Source organism: Staurois parvus, unplaced genomic scaffold (genome assembly GCF_062004578.1).
Source record: "Staurois parvus isolate SC_StPar_1 unplaced genomic scaffold, SC_StPar_1.0 ptg000262l, whole genome shotgun sequence".
Classification (NCBI taxonomy): domain Eukaryota; kingdom Metazoa; phylum Chordata; class Amphibia; order Anura; family Ranidae; genus Staurois; species Staurois parvus.
Genome location: NW_028318058.1, coordinates 8,003,874 through 8,026,570, shown reverse-complemented (window position 1 = coordinate 8,026,570; position 22,697 = coordinate 8,003,874).

The window sequence follows — 22,697 nt, the reverse complement described above, 5'->3', positions numbered from 1 at the left end:
TGTTAACCAACAAGTTGATAATAACATCAGAGAGAAAAAAATATCCACCTATTGATTGTAGCTTCCACAGTGGCCAGCTCTACAAAGGTTCCAGTGTTTAAAGTGTAATATTATAATCTTTAATTATTTTATTATAAAAATATTAATATTATAATAATGTATGGCTCTATATATTTAATGTAACTATTTGATATTTTGCTTGGCTAGCTATAAACCCTTTGAGGAACTTCTTTCCCCTTTTTTCTTTTCTTTCCATATATGAGTTATTGTTTCTTTTTATGTTTTCTTATATTTATGATCTCTTCAATGATTGTAGCTAGTGCAGAAACTACTTTTTCTGATATATGGAAAGTTTCATCATGATGCTTTATAGTGTTTCATCTTGATCTAGTTCTTTAAACTTATCTTTTAAATGAAATAGAAAAAATAATCTTTAGTATTAAAAAAATCACCAAAGTATATTGCAAATACTTAATGGAATTTCAGAGAGTAGTCTTAAACATCCTTTCCCGTTGGTGTTCTTGGCTTCTCATCTTCTGTGTCTACCATCATAGTAAGCCTCCTGGTATGGGGGCAGATGTGCAGGTTCACTCCCAAGGCTGGCTGTGTGCATCCATAGACACCCCCCACTCACTCCTCACAGGATTTGATTGACAGCAGCAGGAGCCAATGGCTCCTGGTGCTGCCTTTCTATCCTGTGAATGCAGGGAGAGAACTGCTGCAGATGTTGACTAAATTGTGAACTTGTCTTGGCTTTGAAACCACTTTAAATAAAATATTTAGCATTTTGTAAATAGCTAGCAAAGTACATGAAAGTGCTACAGCTGAACAAAATGCTGATAGTACACATTGTCCTTATAATCTCCAAAATACCTACTGACATAGGTAAACAGGTACAGTATATAAGAAGATTTGCTAATCAGAAATATATTATTAAAATAGATGGGCATTTCCTGCGTCTTGTCAGCAGTACTTAAAGGTTTCCTGAGTACATTCAACTTTTGCACCCTCAGGGTACATGTGCTACCTACCCTACTTCTGTTTTCTTCAGTGTATCACTCCTCACTCCGTGCTCCTATCTTCACAGGTTTCTGCCCATCCACTGTATCTCCCCCCTTCACCTAGTTCTACGATGAACACTGTGACCTTCTATTCTTACTGCTCCACTCCTTTGCTTAATGCCTCCTTCCCCTGGCCATAGCGGAAGTATGCATTTCATCACCCCATTGTGCAACTCCTCTACTGTGGTTCCTTCTACTCCTGAGCTTTGTGCTTCAGGTTGTGCATCTCTACCTCACTTAGGTTCTTTCATTCCCCTAGCACTGTGCTGCAGACTGTTTGATTCCATCTGCACTCCTTTGTTCTTTCACCGTTTCTCCTTGTCCACTCAGGTTCTGTTCAGTTGGCTCTGTGTCTTATTTCCAATGTTTCAATTCTTCACTGTGACTCCTTCTCCCTGCTGGCTCTGTGCTAGATGTTGTTGTTACTTTGATCTATACTGTCAAGGCATATATTGCCGTGGATCTTCAAAAGAAAGTCCAAAAATGTATTAAAGTGATCACATCACAGCAGAAATGTGCAATGTTTAGGAGCCACGCTGATGTGTTACACTATTTGATTTATTATCATTTCTCTGTGACCATTACTTGTTTATTATTGCTCTGTGTCTTTAAGCTGTGTTCTCCGGTCTAAGCTGAGCTTTTTCTCTCACTGTACTTGTGTATATCCATCACCCCTGCCTCTCTCTGGTAGTCATTCCACTGTATCCTGTCTTCCTGAATGCATCTTTCCATAAGGTTTACAACATTATCGTTTTTCTACCTATGATTATCCTCCATTAAAAGGAACATTTGAATGGGTTTCCTCATCTGACTTCCTCAACATGTGAGTTTATTCATTGAGTTAAACTGTCTGACTCGATGCAAGAGATAAATTCAATACCACATCGTATACCTGTATACATCGCTGGATATAAAGTTTATGGTCTCGTAGTTGAATCAGAACACACGCAGAGCCCCTTCAATGTCACAATGTACTGCTGTTATGAATTGTTTTAATACATTTGAAGATCCATGATGAGCTAGCAATATATGCTTTGATTTTTGTCTATAACATTTTTTAAGCTGGTAGTTGCTACAGCATCTACTTGCTTCAATCCACCTCCCAGAATGTGCACTGGGGCTATTTGGGCATGTCCCAGCTTGCGAACACCACATTTTAATATATACAGTGGGGATCGAAAGTTTGGGCACCCCAGCTAAAAATTTGTATTAATGTGCATAAAGAAGCCAAGGAAAGATGGAAAATCTCCAAAAGGCATCAAATTACAGATTAGACATTCTTATAATATGTCAACAAAAATTAGATTTTATTTCCATCATTTACACTTTCAAAATAACAAAAAACAAAAAAATGGCGTCTGCAAAAGTTTGGGCACCCTGCAGAATTTATAGCATGCACTGCCCCCTTTGCCAAGCTGAGAACTGCCAGTGTCATGGATTGTTCTCAATCATCGTCTGGGAAGACCAGGTGATGTCAATCTCAAAGGTTTTAAATGCCCCGACTCATCTGACCTTGCCCCAACAATCAGCACCATAGGTTCTTCTAAGCAGTTGTCTAGAAAACTGAAACTGAAAATAGTTGACGCTCACAAAGCTGGAGAAGGCTATAAGAAGATAGCAAATCCTCAAATCAATATCCTCTGTTCGGAATGTAATTAAGAAATGGCAGTCATCAGGAACAGTAGAAGTTAAAGCAAGATCTGGAAGACCAAGAAAAATATCAGACAGAACAGCTCGCAGGATTGTGAGAAAAACAATTCAAAACCCACGTTTGACTGCACGATCCCTCCAGAAAGATTTGGCAGACACTGGAGTTGTGGTACACTATTCCACTATAAAGAGATACTTGTACAAATATGGTCTTCATGGAAGAGTCATCAGAAGAAAACCTCTTCTACGTCCTCACCACACAAATCATCGTTTGAACTTTGCAAATGAACATATAGACAAGCCTGATGCATTTTGGAAATAAGTTCTGTGGACCGATGAGGTTAAAATTGAACTTTTTGGCCGGAATGAGCAAAGGTACGTTTGGAGAAGAAGGGGCACAGAATTTAATGAAAAGAACCTTTGTCCAACTGTTAAGCATGGGGTTGGATCAATCATGCTTTGGGGTTGTGTTGCAGCCAGTGGCACAGGGAACATCTCACGAGTAGAAGGAAAAATTGATTCAATAAAATTTCAGCAAATTTTGGATGGTAACTTGATGCCATCTGTGAAAAAACTGAAGTTAAAAAGAGGATGGCTTCTACAAATGGATAATGATCCTAAACACACCTCGAAATCCACGGGGGATTACATCAAGAGGCGTAAACTGAAGGTTTTGCCATGGCCTTCACAATCTCCTGACCTCAACATAATTGAAAATCTGTGGATAGACCTTAAAAGAGCAGTGCGTGACAGACAGCCCAGAAATCTCAAAGAACTGGAAGACTTTTGTAAGGAAGAATGGGCAAAGATACCTCAAACAAGAATTGAAAGACTCTTGGCTGGCTACAAAAAGCGTTTACAAGCTGTGATACTTGCCAAAGGGGGCAGTACAAGATATTAACTCTGCAGGGTGCCCAAACTTTTGCAGACACCATTTTTTTGTTTTCTGTTATTTTGAAAGTGTAAATGATGGAAATAAAATCTAACTTTTGTTGACATATTATAAGAATGTCTAATCTGTAATTTGATGCCTTTTGGAGATTTTTCCATCTTTCCTTGGCTTCTTTACGCATATTAATACAAATTTTTAGCTGGGGTGCCCAAACTTTCGATCCCCACTGTATATATACACTAGTGTGAAAAAGTTTTATAGAGGTGTGAGAAAATGCTGTAAATAAGGAATGCTTTCAGAAATAGATGTGTTGTTAGTTTATTTTTATCAATTAGCAAACTGTAAAATAAAGTAACAGAAGAGAAATCCAGATCAAATCAATATGTGGTGGGAGCACCCTTTGACTTCAAAAAAGTATAAATTCTTCTAGGTACACTTGCACATAGTTTTTGAAGTAACACAGCAGGTGACGTCTTGAAGAAATAACCACAGATCTTCTGTGGATGGAGGCTGCCTCAAATCCTTCTATCTCTTCATGTAATCCAAGACAGACTCAATAAAGTTGAAATCAGGGCTCTGCGGGGGCCTAACCGTCATTTCCAGGACTCCGTGTTCTTCTTTACACTTGAAGATCACATTCTTAATTACATGCCTCCCTGGTGGCATGATGGATAAGAATCTGCCTGTATTTCTCAGTATTGAGGACACCATTGATCCTGACCAAATCTACAACTCTATTTGCAGAAATGCAGCCCCAAACTGGCAAGGAACCTCTACCATGCTTCACTGCAGACACATTATTGTACCATTCTCCAGCCCTTCAACTTCCAAACTTTTCTGAACAGTAAATGGGTGTACATGTACCCCACTGGTTTCTACCAGTTTTGTGCTGATGGCACTGCTGGACAATTGGGGGTTTATTTACTAAAGCTGGAGAGTCCAAAATCAGACTCCCTTCTGCATAGAAACCAATCAGCTTCTAACCTCAGCTTGTTCAATGAAGCTTTGGCAATGAAACCTGGAAGCTGTTTGGTTTCTATGCAGAAGGGAGTCTGATTTTGGACTTTCTAGCTTTAGTAAATAAACCCCTTGGTGTCTTTCATCTGCTGCATTAAGTTTCCTTGGCCAACCACTGCGTCTATGGTCCTCTACGTGGTCTGTTTCTTTGTGCTTATTCAAAAGAGCTTTAACAGCACACCTTGAAACCTCAGTCTGTTTTGAAATCTTAGCCTGGAAGAGACCTTGCTGATGCAGTATAACTACCTTGAGTCTTGTTGCAGTGCTCAGCCTTGCCATGATGTATGACCTGTGACAAGAAACTGTTTTCCACAACCTTATCTTAGCAGCAGAGTTTGGCTGTTCCTCACCCAGTTTTAAACCTACTACACAGCTGTTTCTGTTTCAGTAAATTACTTTGTTTCAACCTACATATGAACATGATGATCATTAACACCTGCTTGGTATATATAATTAAATATACATTGACTCTAATTCTACGAAATCCCTGAATATGTGCTAAAATATGCACAAACAGGTTCTACTGCCTCCCGAAACTGAATCATTGCTGTATGATCGGTGCTGTGGCAGAGGCTGCTGACACCTCATGCACACAATCAATCGGAACAGAAAAGGCCGGCACCAAAGTGAATGCTCTGCAATCACGGACAGCTTTTTCTTTTTATAGGAGTTTATGTTGGTTTGAAGCCAAAGGGTAGTCACACCAAATATTGATTTGATTTAGATATTTCTTATGTTCGTTCACTTTGTGTTTTGTAAATTGACAAAACTAAACTAAAAATATATATTTTTGAAAGCATTCTTACAGCATTTCTTTACACCTTCCTAAAACATTTGTAAGTACTGTGTATATATACAGTATATATATATATATATATTGCCCCAAAAGTATTGGGTTGCCTGCCTTTACACGCAGATGAACTTTAATGGAATCCCAGTTTTAGTCCGTAGGGTTCAATATTGAGCTGACCCACCCTTTGCCCCAAAAGTATTGGGATGCCTGCCTTTACACGCAGATGAACTTTAATGGAATCCCAGTTTTAGTCCGTAGGGTTCAATATTGAGCTGACCCACCGTTTGCAGCTATAACAGCTTCAACTCTTCTGGAAAGGCTGTCCACAAGGTTTAAAAGCACATTTGTGAGGTCAGGCACTGATGTCAGATGATAATGCCTGGCTCACAGTCTCCACTCTAAATCATCCCAAAGGTGTTCTATCGGGTTGAGGTCAGGACTCTGTGCAGGCCAGTCAAGGTCCTCCACCCTAAACTCACTCATCCATGTCTTTATGGATTTTGCTTTGTGTACTGGTGTGCAGTCATGTTGGAACAGGAAGGGGCCATCCCCAAACTGTTCTCACAAAGTTGGGATCATGAAATTGTCTAAAATGTCTTGATATGCTGATGCCTTAAGAGTTCCCTTCACTGGAACAAAGGACCAAGCCCAACTCCTGAAAAACAACCCCACACGATAATCCCTCCTCCACCAACCTTTACACTTGTCATAATGCAGTCAGGCAAGTACCATACTCCTGGCAACCGCCAAATCCAGACACGTTCTTTGGATTGCCAGACAGAGAAGCATGATTCATCACTCCAGATAACACGTCTCCATTGATCTAGAGTCCAGTGGCAGCGTGCTTTACACCACTGCATTTGACGCTTTGCATTGCACTTGGTGATGTAAGGCTTGGATGCAGCTGCTCGGCAATGGAAACCCATTCCATGAAGCTCTCTATGCACAGTTGTTGTGCTAATCTGAAGACTACATGAAGTTTGGAGGTCTATAGCTATTTACTCTGCAGACAGTTGGCGACTTCTTCACACTGCGCTTCAGCATGAGCTGACCCCGCTCTGTCATTTTATGTGGCTCACCACTATGTGGCTGAGTCGCCGTTGTTCCCATTTTCTTCCACTTTGTTATAATATCACTAACAGTTGACATATATAATATAATATGGAATATTTAGTAGCAAGGAAATTTCATGGATGGACTTATTGTACAGGTGGCAACCTATCATGGTGCCACACTTGAATTCACTGAGCTCCTGAGAGCAACCCATTCTTTCACAAATGTTTGTAGAAGCAGTCTGCATGCCTAGGTACTTGATTTTATACACCTGTGGCCATGGAGGTGATTGGAACACCTGAATCCAATGATTTGGAAGGGTGTCCAAATAATTGCAAGTGTTCCCATCAAAAGTGTATAGCACCGTAAAATGCACTGTACACCAGCAGTTTTTAATACGCACTGTGCTTTTAATATGCGCCTCCCACTGTCCTGAAATTAGGAATAGTTTCTTCGGTTTTGAGATATGTGATGAAATGATACATGAATACCTTCTGCTTTAAGGATGCATCACTGTTCTATGCACTGGTTAGAGCAGTGTTTCTCACCTTTTTTCATTCAAGACACCCTTTAAAATTATGGACAGTTCCAAGGCACCCTTTAAAATTATGAACAATCTTGAGGCATCCCATTCTAAAATGTGAAAAATTATTCCAAAAGTTTTATATATCACAGCAACAACCACACATGTTGGACACCCATCATTAGAGGTGATTTATTCTTCCACTGCAAATACACTTTTGTACACTGGTACTGACTAGTATTCCAGTGTTTCTCATCTCCCTCAGTTTTTCCCCATCACTGAGCTAATGTGTCCAGAGCACTGATGGAGAGGGGCAGGGGAGGGACAAACTAGGATGCTGTGCAGGCAGCTGACATCCTCCTTATCAACTGATGATGTCATTGGTTGTCAGGACGCCAGCAGGTGGAAGGTCGTAATGGTGCACAATGAAACCCTTTGATTTTGTGTAACTAAAAGGCAGGCTTGTTCCACCCACTGGCTTGTATACAAGTTTTGGGCAATTTTTATACATTTTGCCAAGGCACCCCTGAAGAAACCTCAAGGCACCCTAGTTGAGAAAGGTTTGGTTAGAGTGATGATTTTTTGATGATTTTTTTACATTATTCCCTTCTCACCATAACCAAGCCTTTTCTGGCACCTTTTGTTTATATGTAACAATCAGTATTTTTTCCAGAAAATTACTTAAAACCTCCAAACATTATATATTTTTTTTAAAGCAGAGACCCTATAAAATAAATAGGTGGTTTTTGCAATTTTTTTTATGTCAGGCAGTATTTGTGCAGTGGTTTTTCAAATGCAATTTTTTGGGAACAAACACACTTTTTAAATTCTAATGCAAAAAAACACAATACATAACCCATTTTTTGTAAAATATAAAAGATGGTGTTACACCAAGTAAATAGATATCAAATATGTCACACTTTAAAATTGTGTCCGACTGTGCAATGGTGACAAACGATGAAAATTTTACTATCCATAGGCAGCGCTTGAAAAGCCTCTACATGTTACCTGTTTAGATTTGCAGAGAAGGTCCAATGCTGGAATTACTGCCCATGATCTGATGTTTGCAGTAATAGCTCACATGTGTGGGACGATCACTGTTTGTGTGTGTGCGGGACCGATGCATAAATGTGCCTTTGCGCACAAGCACGGGGGTGACTTTATTTGTTTATTTATTTTTAGTTTTACACTGTCGCTTTAATAGTTTTTTTTTTCACTTTTATTACTGACCCAAGGAATGTAAAAATCCCTTGTGATAACAATTGGCATGTGACAGGTACTGTTTATGGAGGAACTTGGGGTCAATGAGACCTCAGATCCCTCCTCTACCTTTAAAAGCATTCAATCGCACCAAGATCGGTGTGATTGAATGTTTTTATTTTTTAAAAATGGTACTGTGCATTTATGAGTAAACCGGAAGTGATGTCAGGTCATCGATTCGTGTTTACTATTTAACAGAGCCGAACAAAGCTGATCTTTGTTTAGCTACTTGAATAGTCGCCGGCAGTACTGGTTGGTCAATTGGGACTCACGGTGGGACTGGAGCTCCTGTTAAAGCCGTGGAAGATGGCAGGAGGGTGGGCATCCCCCCCTCCCACTGCTGGTAATAGCAATTGAGCAGCTAGTTAGCCTCTCCAATTACTGTTACAAGACCATCAGCTGTAAACAACAACAGCTCAAACTCTGAAGTGGTTCAGAAGGCTTTACTATGCTGTAAATGTATTCTATAACACAATAGGTGTGGATTATTGTATAGAGCAATGTTTCTCAACCTTTTTTTTAGTCAAGGCACTCTTTAAATCTATGGGCAGTCCCCAGGCACCCTTTAAAATGATGGACTGTCTTGATGCACCCCATTCTAAATTGGGGTGCCTCAAGACTGTCCATCATTTTAAAAGGGCACCCCATTCTAAAATGTGAAAAGCTATTCTAATATTTTTATACCATGCAGCAACATCCACAAATGTAGGACACCCAACATTAGAGGTGATTTAATCTTCTGAAGCAAATTCACTTTTGCACACTGGTACTGACTAGTATTCCAGTGTTTCTCTTCTTCCTCAATTTTTATCCATCACTCAGCTAATGTGACTCCAGGACTGATGGAAAGAGGCAGGGGAGGAGAAAACTAGGATGCTGTGCAGGCAGCTGACGTCCTCCTTATCAACTAATGATGCCATTGGTTGTCAGGATGCCGGCGGCTAGAAGGTTATAATGGTGAACAGTGAAAATCTATGGCTTTGTGTAACTAAAAGGCAGGCTTGTTCCACTCGCTGGCTTGTGTACAAGTTTTGGCCAATTTTTAGAGATTTTTACTAAGTCACCCCTGAAGAAACCTCAAGGCACCCCAGGGTGCCTGGGCACCATGGTTGAGAAAGGCTGGTATAGAGGGATACCTTTCAGCACTTTATATAGGCAGAGAAGAATTAGTATGTTATAAATAATTGGTGAAACCCACAACTTCTTTCCTTTATATGGGCTTTGCAAAATAACATGTTTAATAATTCGCCAGTTGGAGTGATAGGTTTAGTGCAGTAACCATTTTTGTTGGTCAAATAATGCATTTTTTTTAAATAACCAAAAACAAAGGACATTTGAGGAGGAACGAGGGACAGAGGAAGTTGATTCTGAAAGAAGGGCAGTTCCCTCATATAAGGGACAGTATGAGCTATGGTTGGTTATCCACGAGGCCCAATAAGGTGGTGACACTGGCAAGAAATTCTGTCCTGCTTTCTCAGAAGTGGCAATACTGTAGTAGATTGTAGAAGGCTACAAATATATGACAGTTTACTTGGTGATCCCTGCAGTCATAGTGCTGTCCAATAGACTTCCTGTGATAGGTTGACTGCATGTTGCTGCTCTTGCCTTGTAACATAGAAGTGATGTTGTTACCCCTCAGGGTTCTCTACTGTAGCAGGACTACAGGTTGCTGTGCCTGCCAAGGTATCTTGGTTTTTGTGAGAAATTGACATTAGTAACATGTTCTTTAATGTTTATAAAATGGTTACATATGCAAAACCTAAACTGATAACCACTCTATCAGCTATAAAGGTTAAAAAAAAAGGCAAACATAATGATAATAATGTATTATGTGATGGATGAATTCTGTGTGTTTCATTTTTCATTTTATGTTTACCTGTTATTGGTAAAAATCAATAACTAATCTTCAAAACCTCTGGATTACTCTGTAAGTCATTGGACTGGTTTATGAACAGATGTTATAAGGCAGGTGTTAATTCCATTTTGGCATTGTATTGTTCTTTCCCTCCTAATTATTTTTCAAGCGTGACAAACAGAAGCAAAAGAAAGGAAAGAATGGGAGCTGTCATGATAATATCTCATCATTCTTGTTCTTAGCCATTTCTTAACACTTCTCTCATTTCTCTCTGGTCCCTTAGGATGACATCACAAACATCATCTTTCCCTAGGGAGTAAAATGAGCAAGATCTTTGGTAATCCCTAGGCTCTACCTAATCACAGCAGAGTAACCATGATGTGCAGAATGTTCATGCATAATTCTTGCAATGGTTGTAGCAGCAGTAGCTGCCAGTTCAGTGATTGACCAGAGGGAGAATGTAGCAACCTCCCCACAAACCATTCAATATGAAAGTGATCAGAACCTTTCCAGCAATGGAAAATGTATCATTCAAAACAAAAGTGACATGACCTACTAGCTAAAATTACTTACATTTACTCCCTATTTTACTGACACCTCATTACTGACGTATTTATTTCTCAAAAGTGACTTTTGGGTAGTAGTCAAATAGAGCTAGATGGATGGTTGGGGTGCAGATAGTGAGGGGGAATGTTGGTGCAGGGACCTAGACTGGGGGGAGGGCAAGGGGAGCATCTGCCCCAGGCGCTGCATTGAGAGTGGGGCAGCAGCTGACAGGAGACGTGACAGAGGTATCAGAACTCCTGGGGCTGGAGGAATGCTGGGGATGCCAGTGCAGTGACAGCTCAGCCAAGTAAACAAAGAGCGGCATCAAAGGAATCTTCCACCACTTGCCGCCTCTGCTAGGTTCTGCATTAGGTTGCTTGCACATTGATTCGCCTCAAAAATGCTTGAAAAATGACTAGTGTTTTTGGAGCGTTTTTTGAGGCATTTTTTAAGTGTTTTTCAAGTGGAACATCCTGGACATGTGACTTACTTTTGTAGCTCAAATTGGGCAGATTTGCACTGTTTTGGCAAGTTTTTATTCCCAAAAGCTAGCAACAAACGATACAATAGATGATACTGGACACAATTCACTAAGCGGTATCTTACCGTATCCGAGTATGTGATAGGATACTGCATAGCATTTTTTTTAAACGTTTGAATGCACTAAAAAATGCTACTAAGGTACCGCATGAGTTATTTTATCAAGTCATGCAGTATTTTAGTAGTGAAAACCATGCATTAATGTTTCAGCTGTCAGTACAATTCCCCACTGACAGCTGAATGTAAAAGAAAGAAATGCCGGCAATTAAAAAAGAATAAAAAAAGACGTCTGGTATGGATTTTGAGGGGAACCCCCATGCCAAAAAAATGGTGCCCCCCCAAAAAAATCCATACCAAACCCTTATCTGAGCATGCAGCCTGGCAGGTCAGGAAAGGGGGGGGGACAAGCGAGCACCCCTCCCCCCTCTTGAACCATACCAGGCCACATGCCCTCAACATGGGGGTGTGCTTTGGGGGGCCCCATACCCCATACTCATTCACATATGGGGGTGGCGGGATCTGGGGGCCCCCTTGCTAAAGGGGGCTTCCAGAGTCCGATAAAGCTCCCCGCCCCGCAGACCCCCAAAACTACAGCTCAGGGTTGTGGGGAAGAGGCCCTTGTCCCCATCAACATGGGGACAAGGTACTTTGGGGGGGGCCCCCCTGCCCCAAAGCACCCCCCCATGTTGAGGGCATGTGGTATGGTTTAGGAGGGGAGAGGTGCTCGCTTGTTCGTCTGCCCCCTTTCCTGACCTGCCAGGCTGCATGCTCGGATAAGGGATTGGTATGGATGGAGGGGAAGGGGAACCCCACGTCATTTTTTGTATTATTTTGTAATTGCTGGCTTTTCTTTTTTTTTTTTACATTAAGCTGTCAGTGGGGAACCCTGCTGACAGCTGATTACTCATAGCTCTACGGCCACCCATTCCTTAACAACCCATGACAGTACTGACAGATACAGTACATACCTCAAGCCTGGACCACTACTTAATTACCGCATGCATTTAATTATTTCCTTTTGTGAATTGACTTTAAGGTCTTTTTATGTGGTATTTACTGAGTGTTTTTGCTATTCAATGGAAAGAGGCGTTTTTGAGGTGTTTTTTTCAACTCCCCAAGCATGCCTCAAAGATGCTGCCAGGAGACGTTTTTACACCGAACCGCAAGCGCAACGCTTCAGTGTGAAAACATACATAGATATACATTCACAAACAAAGGGAAACAGTTTTCTTGAGCTTTTCAGGCATTTTTTTTTACGCAAAAACGCTTCAAAAACTCCTCAGTGTGAAAGCTGCCTAAGATGAGTCATAAGTCAGAGCCTGGCAGAGAAGTGAATAGGGGAAGTCTTTTTTTTCCTCTGTTTACAAGTGGCAGCAGTGATCAAATGAGCTGTCACTGCACTGGCATCTCTGGCATCTCTTCAGACGAGCCAAGGCCTGTCACTGTATCTGTCTGAAGAAAAATCAGCAGAGAAGAAAAGTGAGAGGAGGATAATTCGTCCAGAGGATTCCAGATGGATCAAGCAACCAGGTACCCCCTCCCACACTGACTGATAGTGCCCCCAATCTGCCCCACTAAGCATCACGACCCCTCTCTCCCCACTAAGCACAAGGATCCCCCATCTCCCCCCAATATCCACCAGGACAGCCCATCTCCTCCTACTAAGCACAAGGACTCCCCATCTCCTCCCACTAAGTACCATGACCCCCACCCTCCCACTAAGCATCAGGATGCCCATCTCTCCTCACTAAGCACTAGAACCTCCCATCTTTCCCCACTAAGCACCAGGACCCGCCATTGTACCATTGGACACCAGGACCTCCCCATCTCCCCCCACTAAGCACCATGACCCCCATCTCCCTGACTGAGCACCAGTGCCCCCTTGCCCCCCAAATGAACACCATGACCCCATCTTCCCTGATTGATCACCAGTGCCCCCTTTTGTACTCCCCATCCCCCCATTGAGCACCAGTGCCCCCCTTCTCCCCCCATTGAGCACCGTGCCCCTTTTGGTACCAATTACTCACTGTATGCATTCAGTTTATGAATGATCTGGAAGCTGCTGAGCACAGAACATTTCCCATTCATTCACTGTCCAGTGCAGCTGAGACTGCAGAGAAAAGTACTGGGGAATCTGTCCTCAGTACCTTTCTCAGTCTCAAAAGTGAGATGTCGAGGATCTGTTCAGACCCCTGATATTTCACCAAACCCCCCCAACAGGGCTCCTAAAAAATTGTAAAACATAATAACATTTTAAAAAATAACACTAAAGTAAAAAAAACTGCTGACATCATCCACTGCACTACTGACACCAACCTCTGTCCTACTGACACCTTCCTCTTTGCCCTGGGTGAAAGAATGTCTAGCTTCACCACTGTGTGGTTGGGGGGGGGGTTGGTGTGCCTGGGGGTAGGGGGTAAAGGTGGAGGTTGAGTGGCTGTGGTAGGTCAAGCCTAGTGAAAGCTTAATCAGTAGAAATTAGATCTTTATATTTTTGGGGGAATGTGCACTACGTCCAATAAACCATTTTTGTCTGAATTTTTCCTCCTGGTGTTAGAGGGAGGCCATTAGTTCTTTAAATTTGATCTTAACTATCTTGTTAATTTTAGAAAGGCATAAGCCAACAGATGAGTGAGATTCCTTGTATCCAAAGAGTAGGCAGGCATATCCAGACCATATTTAAAAGGTGTAGCTGAAGAAACTTTTTGTAGCTATGTCTAGAAAGCGGAAAGAGATGAAGAAGATAAGTCACCAGCTCAGTACTGAGTTCTACATCTGTTAGTTTTCGGGTGAGTTTGCAGACCCCTCTCCAAAAATCACAGAACTTGTCACAGGACCAAAAAAATGTATAGCAAAGTTCCTTCAGCCTCTTCACATCTTCAGCACGAACTTAAAATGAGTGGATATATTTTGTGGAGGACTGTGGGACCTTATATCATCTACTGGAATCCTGAAATTTGCTGGCAATGGATGAATGATTTAAGAAATACAGTACATCATGTTTTTAATCAGAGGTAAGGGAGATAGTGAGGTTCTTTTCTCATTTCACTAAGAAAGGGGAATAGATGAAGTTATCTGGTGGTGTAGTAAAGGCTTGGTAGGCAAAGAAGGTCAATGCCTCAATGACCTATAATCAGAACACAGTCACTTGAAGGGTAGTAACTGTGGTGAGTAGTTTTAACAATAAGTATGATAGTTGAACAAGTCTCCAGTCATCTAACAGTGGGTCTAGCATGGATCCTAAATCTATAATTGATTTAATACCTTTTGATGGACATGAAGTCCTCGAGGTGGTATTTCTTGATTTGTTTTTCTGCCTGGCGAAGGGTGAGGGCCAGATTCCCAATTCCAAGTGTCATACAGGAAGGTAATTTCCATGGACATGAGAAACATCCAGCTTCAGCCACTACCTAAAGAGTTGGGCCAATGACAGAATGAGAGAGTATGGTTTTGATGCTTTTAGCTTTCAGCCATGGAAGGCAAGAGAGAGGAATAGAAGAGTTTGCCTGCTCCAGTGAGATCCATTGTTTTTTTCAATTTAATTTCTCCACCAGTCCAGAATTCTGGCTAAATCACTCGATTAGGTAGTATTTCACATGGTCAAGGATACCTATTCACATATTCCTCAGATAAGGTGAGCAGCATATAGGAGACTCTGAAATGAAATTTGTGCCAAAGAAAAGTCAAGCATGTTTGGCGACGATATCCTAGGAATAAGGATGGGATAAGAGTTAGAGAGGTTTTAAAAGATATGGTATCCAGGGAAAGACATTCATTCTTAAAATTACATTCCTACATTCTAAATCATGGGGGTTTACCTCATGTTTGCCACATTGATTTTATCAATATAACTTGTGATTTTGGTACCTAGGTAAGTTATAAGTATATATAGGGTGACATTGTTGTATTTATTCAATTCAGCAATCAGGTTGGGCAGTGTAGTTTCTGGGAAAGAAATTACAAAATGCAAATGTTTTGCATATGCTGCTACATTGTATTGCATTCCATAAACACTGATGCCTGTGATATTAATATTTTTACATACAGTATATGGTAAAGATAAAGATAAATGGGGTAGGGGAAGCTCTTTCTTTTACTCAGGGGAAGAGAAGAGGACTCAGCTTCTTTTGCTTTTATTGCAGCTACAGACGGTGAGCAAATTGCCTGAAGATCTGAAGGTGGCTTGTCCTTGGCTCCCCTGCCTGGCATAAAGCCTTTTCGTCTGGATGAACATTCATTTGGAGCATTCATAAGGAAAATGGGGTACATAGATTGTGTGAGTGGTGACTTTCCAGGTTTTGGCATATGATATACAGTATGAGTGTGTAGAAAATCCTCTTGGAGTTTATGGCCTTTTAGGATCAAGTTAAAGATGGCAACAAACTGTAAGCTCGGGTGTTTGCAAAAGCTTTGTAGTATCTGTCCGAACTGCTTTCTGAAACTGGTGCTTTACCTGCTTGTAAAGATTGTACTGTGTTTAAGCAGCTCATCATTCTGGATGGGTTTGGTGCATATCATCAGAAAACATGAGGGTTGTGTAGCAATCATACCCACAGAGATGGATGCGGTTCAACCATTTTGCTCCAACCCTCCATCTTGTAGATCTCTCTCCCCCTCTTTGCTCATCCCCCTCCCTCGCTGTCGGGTGACATGTGGCCTGAGTGATGGCAGAGGTCACAGGCAGCCAAAGCACAGCAGCAAGCTCCGAGCTATAAAACCTCCAATGGAGCTGGGGTCTAGCTGTATGCTAGATGTGCAATCTGGGATATCGTAAAAGCGTAAACCAAGCCCTTCACTGAGTTCAAAGACATTCCAGAGAAGTAATAAACTAGACACCACATTCAAAATCCATTTTCCCCCTATGATTTCATAACTTGGAATATGAGGGACTTACACAAAAAACAGGCATATCTTCAGACTGGTCACGTTAAGACAAATCGTTTAGTATATTACATTCCCTAGCTTAGATCAACAGGAGAGCAGAAAATAAAATCTCCTAATCATCCCAGCAGGTATGTTATATTTCATATGTAGATCTTCAGCAGACAATTCTGCATATTAATCTACCCATGGGCCCATGTACAGTGAGGAACAGAAGTATTTGAACACCCTGCAATTTTGCAAGTTCTCCCACATAGAAATCTTGAAGGGGTCTGAAATTCACATTGTAGGTGCATTCCCACTCTGGGAGACAGAATAAAAAAAAAATTCAGGAAATCACGTTGTATGATTTTTAAAGAATGTATTTGTCTTGCACTGCTGAACATAAGTATTTGAACACCTAAGAAACAGCAAGAATTCTGGCTATCAAAGACCTGTTACTGTGCCTTTAAAAAGTCCACCTCTACTCCACTCATTAATCTAACTTAGTAGCACCTGTCTGAGCTCTTTAAAGACACCTGTCCACCCCACAGTCAGTCAGACGCCAAATACTACCATGGGCAAGATCAAAGAGCTGTCAAAAGACACCAGAGACAAAATTGTGGACTTCCACAAGGCTGGAAAGGGCTATGGGGCAATTGCCAAGCTGCTTGGTGAAAATAGACCAACTGTTGGAGCAATTGTTAGAAAATGGAAGAGGCTAAAGACGACTGTCAGTCTCCCTCAGACTGGGGCTCCATGCAAGATCTCACCTCGTGGGGTATCACTGATGATAAGAAAGGTGAGGAATCAGCACAGAACAACAAGGGAGGAGCTGGTCAATGACATGAAGAGAGCTGGGACCGCAGTTTCAAAGGTCACTGTCGGTAGAACACTACGCCGTCATGGTTTCAAATCATGCATTGCACGGATGGTTCCCCTGCTCAAGTCATCACATGTCCAGGCCCGTCTGAAGTTTTCCAATGACCATCTGGATGATCCAGAGGAGGCATGGGAGAAAGTCATGTGGTCAGATGAGACCAAAGTAGAACTTTTTGGTCTAAACTTCACTCGTCGTGTTTGGAGGAAAAAGAAGGATGAGTTGCATCACAAGAACACCATCCCTACTGTGAAGCATGGGAGTGGTAACATAATGCTTTGGGGGTGCTTTTCTGCGAAGGGGACAGGACGACTGCACTGTATTAAGGAGAGGATGAATTTATTGTGAGATTTTGAGCAACAACCTCCTTCCTTCAGTCAGAGCATTGAAGATGGGTCATGGCTGGGTCTTCCAACATGACAACGACCCGAAGCACACAGCCAGGAAAACCAAGGAGCGACTCCGTAAGAAACATATCAAGGTTCTGGAGTGGCCTAGCCAGTCTCCAGACCTAAATCCAATAGAACATCTTTGGAGGGAGCTGAAACTCCGTGTTACTCAGCGACAGCCCTGAAACCCGATAGATCTAGAGGAGATCTGTGTGGAGGAGTGGGCCAAAATCCCTGTTGCAGTGTGTGCAAACCTGGTGAAGAACTACAGGAAACGTTTGACCTCTGTAATTCCAAACAAAGGCTTCTGTACCAAATATTGATTTTCTCAGGTCTTCAAATACTTATGTTCAGCAGTGCAAGACAAATTCTTTAAAAATCATACAATGTGATTTCCAGAATTTTTTTTTTAAATTCTGTCTCTCAGAGTGGGAATGTACCTACAATGTGAATTTCAGACCCCTCCATGATTTCTAAATGGGAGAACTTGCAAAATCGCAGGGTGTTCAAATACTTCTGTTCCTCACTGTACCTAGGAAATGTTATGGGCCAAAATATAAGCTATGAGAGTTTCTGGTTATAACTTAGATCTCCACCTACACCTCCCTCCCCAAATAAGGCAATTGGTTCTCTGTTGTAAGGAGACACCCTGCTGAGATCCTAGAAAAAGGCTGTTATGCTTGGAGTGTTTGTGAGAGAAAGAAGAGACTACCGTTTAACATCGAAACTGACAGTGCGAGACAAGAAGTCCTTTTTGAGCTCATAGGACTTGAAACTGCTTAAACCAAGGCTGATTGGCAAGTACTTTAACCCTTTGAACTCCTTTCTGTTATCTCTTTGCTGTGCTATTGTTCTCTGCATATTTTTATATATATATTGGCTACATCTGTTTACATCTGTAAATATTTTTATTGCACCCTTTTGACCTTTTTAGTAATAAATCTTTCTTTCTGAAAGTGTTGAAATGTTTCTAAAGCTCTTTAATGCAACTTACGAATTCCTGCCGCTGAAGAGCGCTACTATGTGTGTTTAACCCTCTGTATAACCTGCCTGTGGTAACAGTGGTATACAGATGATTATTTCAATCATCATAGTGTTATTGCTGATATTGCCGAGTTCCCTCTTTCTCTGTACAAAAAGGAGGTGGTGGCAGTGTGAAGGGTTAACATCTATATATAAAACAAGCATGCAGCACTCCTATAAATGATATAAAACAAATAAAATACAAACATATGTATATTACTCCAAAATTAACATATATGCTTATATGTGTGCAAAATAGTGTATAACGCACACAACTATGAGTCACCGTGCATAGATAAGTTCATGAATAAATTTCCAAAATTGGAACGTGAAGATGGGTGACAGTCTATTTGTAGCAAACGAACAATATTCGTGACATCAATGGTGAGGAAATGAGAATAGTATGCACTAACCAGATAGCGCTATATAAAACGCATGTAGATGATGAGATCATCTAGGTGTGAGCATCTGGACCCAGGTGTTCTGACTAGTGGCAAAATACAACTCACATGATATGCAAAAGGCCACCATTGATGTCACGAATATTGTTCGTTTGCTACAAATAGACTGTCACCCATCTTCACGTTCCAATTTTGGAAATTTATTCATGAACTTATCTATGCACGGTGACTCATAGTTGTGTGCGTTATACACTATTTTGCACACATATAAGCATATATGTTAATTTCGGAGTAATATACATATGTTTGTATTTTATTTGTTTTATATCATTTATAGGAGCGCTGCATGCTTGTTTTATATATAGATGTTATCCCAAGAGGTTTTCTGAGGTTTTACCTTTTTATGCTAAGCTGCTCCACTACACAGATGTAGCGCTCGTTTCTTTTAGATATTTGTTCAGTGTGAAGGGTTAATTGCGTAATTAACCTGACCCAGTAACAATCGCGCTCAGGCTGCCGGTACATCGATTGTGGTCCATTAGCTGGAAAATCGTTGTGCAGGGTGCAGCTGGCCATGGCATTGTTACGCAAGTGACATCGCTGTTTTAGATTGGCTAGTCCTTCGGTCACGAGTTTGGTGTGAAGGACTGGGATCTGATGTCGCAATCGTCACAGGTTGGAAGGCCTGAGTAAGCTATATAGTCTTTGATAGTTTAACATTTTTCTTTTATGGTAGGGGCCTAAGATCAGGGTGATAGATTGTATAGGGTTTTATAGTAGTCTCTGAAGCATGATGTGATGTTGGGTATCATTCCTGGAGATCATGTGCAATATAAAGGGAGGTTGTTTTAAAGTGGGTGTAAAGGCTAAAAGTTTTTTTTTACCTCAATACATTTTCTGCATTAGTGCTCATGTTCAACCTCCTCCCAGCCCCAATCTTGATCCAGTGCTGTGCCAGAGAGCAGCAGTGCTACTCTCTATCTCTTCTCACAGGGTTCAGTGAGAGCAGCAAACAAATCCTGCGCTGTGAGAGCGGGGGGGGGGGGGGCAGCGATGAGCCACACTGTGTGTGTCAATAGATGACACGCAACCTGACTCGGGATTTAGCCCACATGTGTGCCACCATAGGGAGACGCTTCCTATGGTGGCACAAGGAGAAGAGGAGGAGCCCAGAGCGCCAGTGAGTGACCTTAGAAAAGGAGGATCAGGGCTGCTCTGTGCAAAACCATTTCACAGAGCAGGTAAGTATGACATGTTTTACTAGGGTTAATGAAAGGGGTTTTTTTTAATATGTGGTCTTCAGTTGATGGTGGTGGTTAGAGATGAGCGAATCGAACATGACGAAGTGGAATTCGTTCCGAAGATTTGGAAAAATTCTATTCGCGACGAATCCGAAGATTAGCAAACTTCGGATGCACGAATCGAATTTTCCCAAAAATGGCGGCGACATGTGTGGCGACGGAGAAAATGGACAGAGAAGATGGGGCGGGGATCTCTGGGAAGGCGCGCAGACAAGGCGCGCTGACCCATAATGCATTCATGACATGTGATCGCATTAGCCAATCAGCAGCCAGCCAGCACTGTGTAATGGTGGAGCTATAAATCGCGGCCATCGCGGCCATCTTAGAATTCTCCATTAGCCTCCGGTCATTCAAGAGAGACAGACCTGTGTGTATTAAGGGACAGAGTTAGGGCCACAGAGACTTTAGGGCCACAGAATCGTTACTCAGGGACACAGAATCGTTACTCAGGGACACAGAATCGTTACTTAGGGCCACAGCTATCAAAGAATCGAAAATTTAAAGTGACATACACCCTTTTTTTTTTTGGTGGCTGTCGTGCACAGTTGGTGCTGCAGTTTGCCGATTGTGCAAAATAAACTGACTTTCTGCTTCACACTATTGTACGTTCAAAGAGTTAAATCCATTTACACGCCGGCTGGCGGTAATATTTTTTGGGTGATTAGTGCATTCCAGTGACATAAACGTACAGTTTCCAGCCAACGGCAAGCTGCAATTGACCAATTGTGCTAAATAAACTGACTTTCTGCTTCACAACCACTATTGTACGTTCAAAGAGTTAAATCCATTTACACGCCGGCTGGCGGTAATATTTTTTGGGTGATTAGTGCATTCCAGTGACATAAACGTACAGTTTCCAGCCAACGGCAAGCTGTAATTGACCGATTGTGCTAAATAAACTGACTTTCTGCTTCACAACCACTATTGTACGTTCAAAGAGTTAAATCCATTTACACGCCGGCTGGTGGTAATATTCTTTGGGTGATTAGTGCATTCCAGTGACACAAACGTACAGTTTCCAGCCAACGGCAAGCTGCAATTGACCGATTGTGTACAATAAACTGACTTTCTGCTTCACAACCACTATTGTACGTTCAAAGAGTTAAATCCATTTACACGCCGGGTGGCGGTAAATTTTTTTGGGTGATTAGTGCATTCCAGTGACATAAACGTACAGTTTCCAGCCAACGGCAAGCTGCAATTGACCGATTGTGCTAAATAAACTGACTTTCTGCTTCACAACCACTATTGTACGTTCAAAGAGTTAAATCCATTTACACGCCGGCTGGTGGTAATATTTTTTGGGTGATTAGTGCATTCCAGTGACACAAACGTACAGTTTCCAGCCAACGGCAAGCTGCAATTGACCGATTGTGCTAAATAAACTGACTTTCTGCTTCACAACCACTATTGTACGTTCAAAGAGTTAAATCCATTTACACGCCGGCTGGCGGTAATATTTTTTGGGTGATTAGTGCATTCCAGTGACATAAACGTACAGTTTCCAGCCAACGGCAAGCTGCAATTGACCGATTGTGCTAAATAAACTGACTTTCTGCTTCACAACCACTATTGTACGTTCAAAGAGTTAAATCCATTTACACGCCGGCTGGCGGTAATATTTTTTGGGTGATTAGTGCATTCCAGTGACACAAACGTACAGTTTCCAGCCAACGGCAAGCTGCAATTGACCGATTGTGTACAATAAACTGACTTTCTGCTTCACAACCACTATTGTACGTTCAAAGAGTTAAATCCATTTACACGCCGGCTGGTGGTAATATTTTTTGGGTGATTAGTGCATTCCAGTGACACAAACGTACAGTTTCCAGCCAACGGCAAGCTGCAATTGACCGATTGTGTACAATAAACTGACTTTCTGCTTCACAACCACTATTGTACGTTCAAAGAGTTAGATCCATTTACACGCCGGGTGGCGGTAAAATTTTTTGGGTGATTAGTGCATTCCAGTGACAGAAACGTACAGTTTCCAGCCAACGGCAAGCTGCAATTGACCGATTGTGTACAATAAACTGACTTTCTGCTTCACAACCACTATTGTACGTTCAAAGAGTTAAATCCATTTACACGCCGGCTGGCGGTAATATTTTTTGGGTGATTAGTGCATTCCAGTGACATAAACGTACAGTTTACAGCCAACGGCAAGCTGCAATTGACCGATTGTGTACAATAAACTGACTTTCTGCTTCACAACCACTATTGTACGTTCAAAGAGTTAAATCCATTTACACGCCGGCTGGCGGTAATATTTTTTGGGTGATTAGTGCATTCCAGTGACCTAAACGTACAGTTTCCAGCCAACGGCAAGCTGCAATTGACCGATTGTGTACAATAAACTGACTTTCTGCTTCACAACCACTATTGTACGTTCAAAGAGTTAAATCCATATACACGCCGGGTGGCGGTAATATTTTTTGGGTGATTAGTGCATTCCAGTGACATAAACGTACAGTTTCCAGCCAACGGCAAGCTGCAATTGACCGATTGTGCTAAATAAACTGACTTTCTGCTTCACAACCACTATTGTACGTTCAAAGAGTTAAATCCGTTTTTATTTTTAGGGTGCTTATTGAATTAAAGAGTATGTCAGACAACACGCAGAGGAGTGGCAGAGGAGGCAATGTTTCAGGAG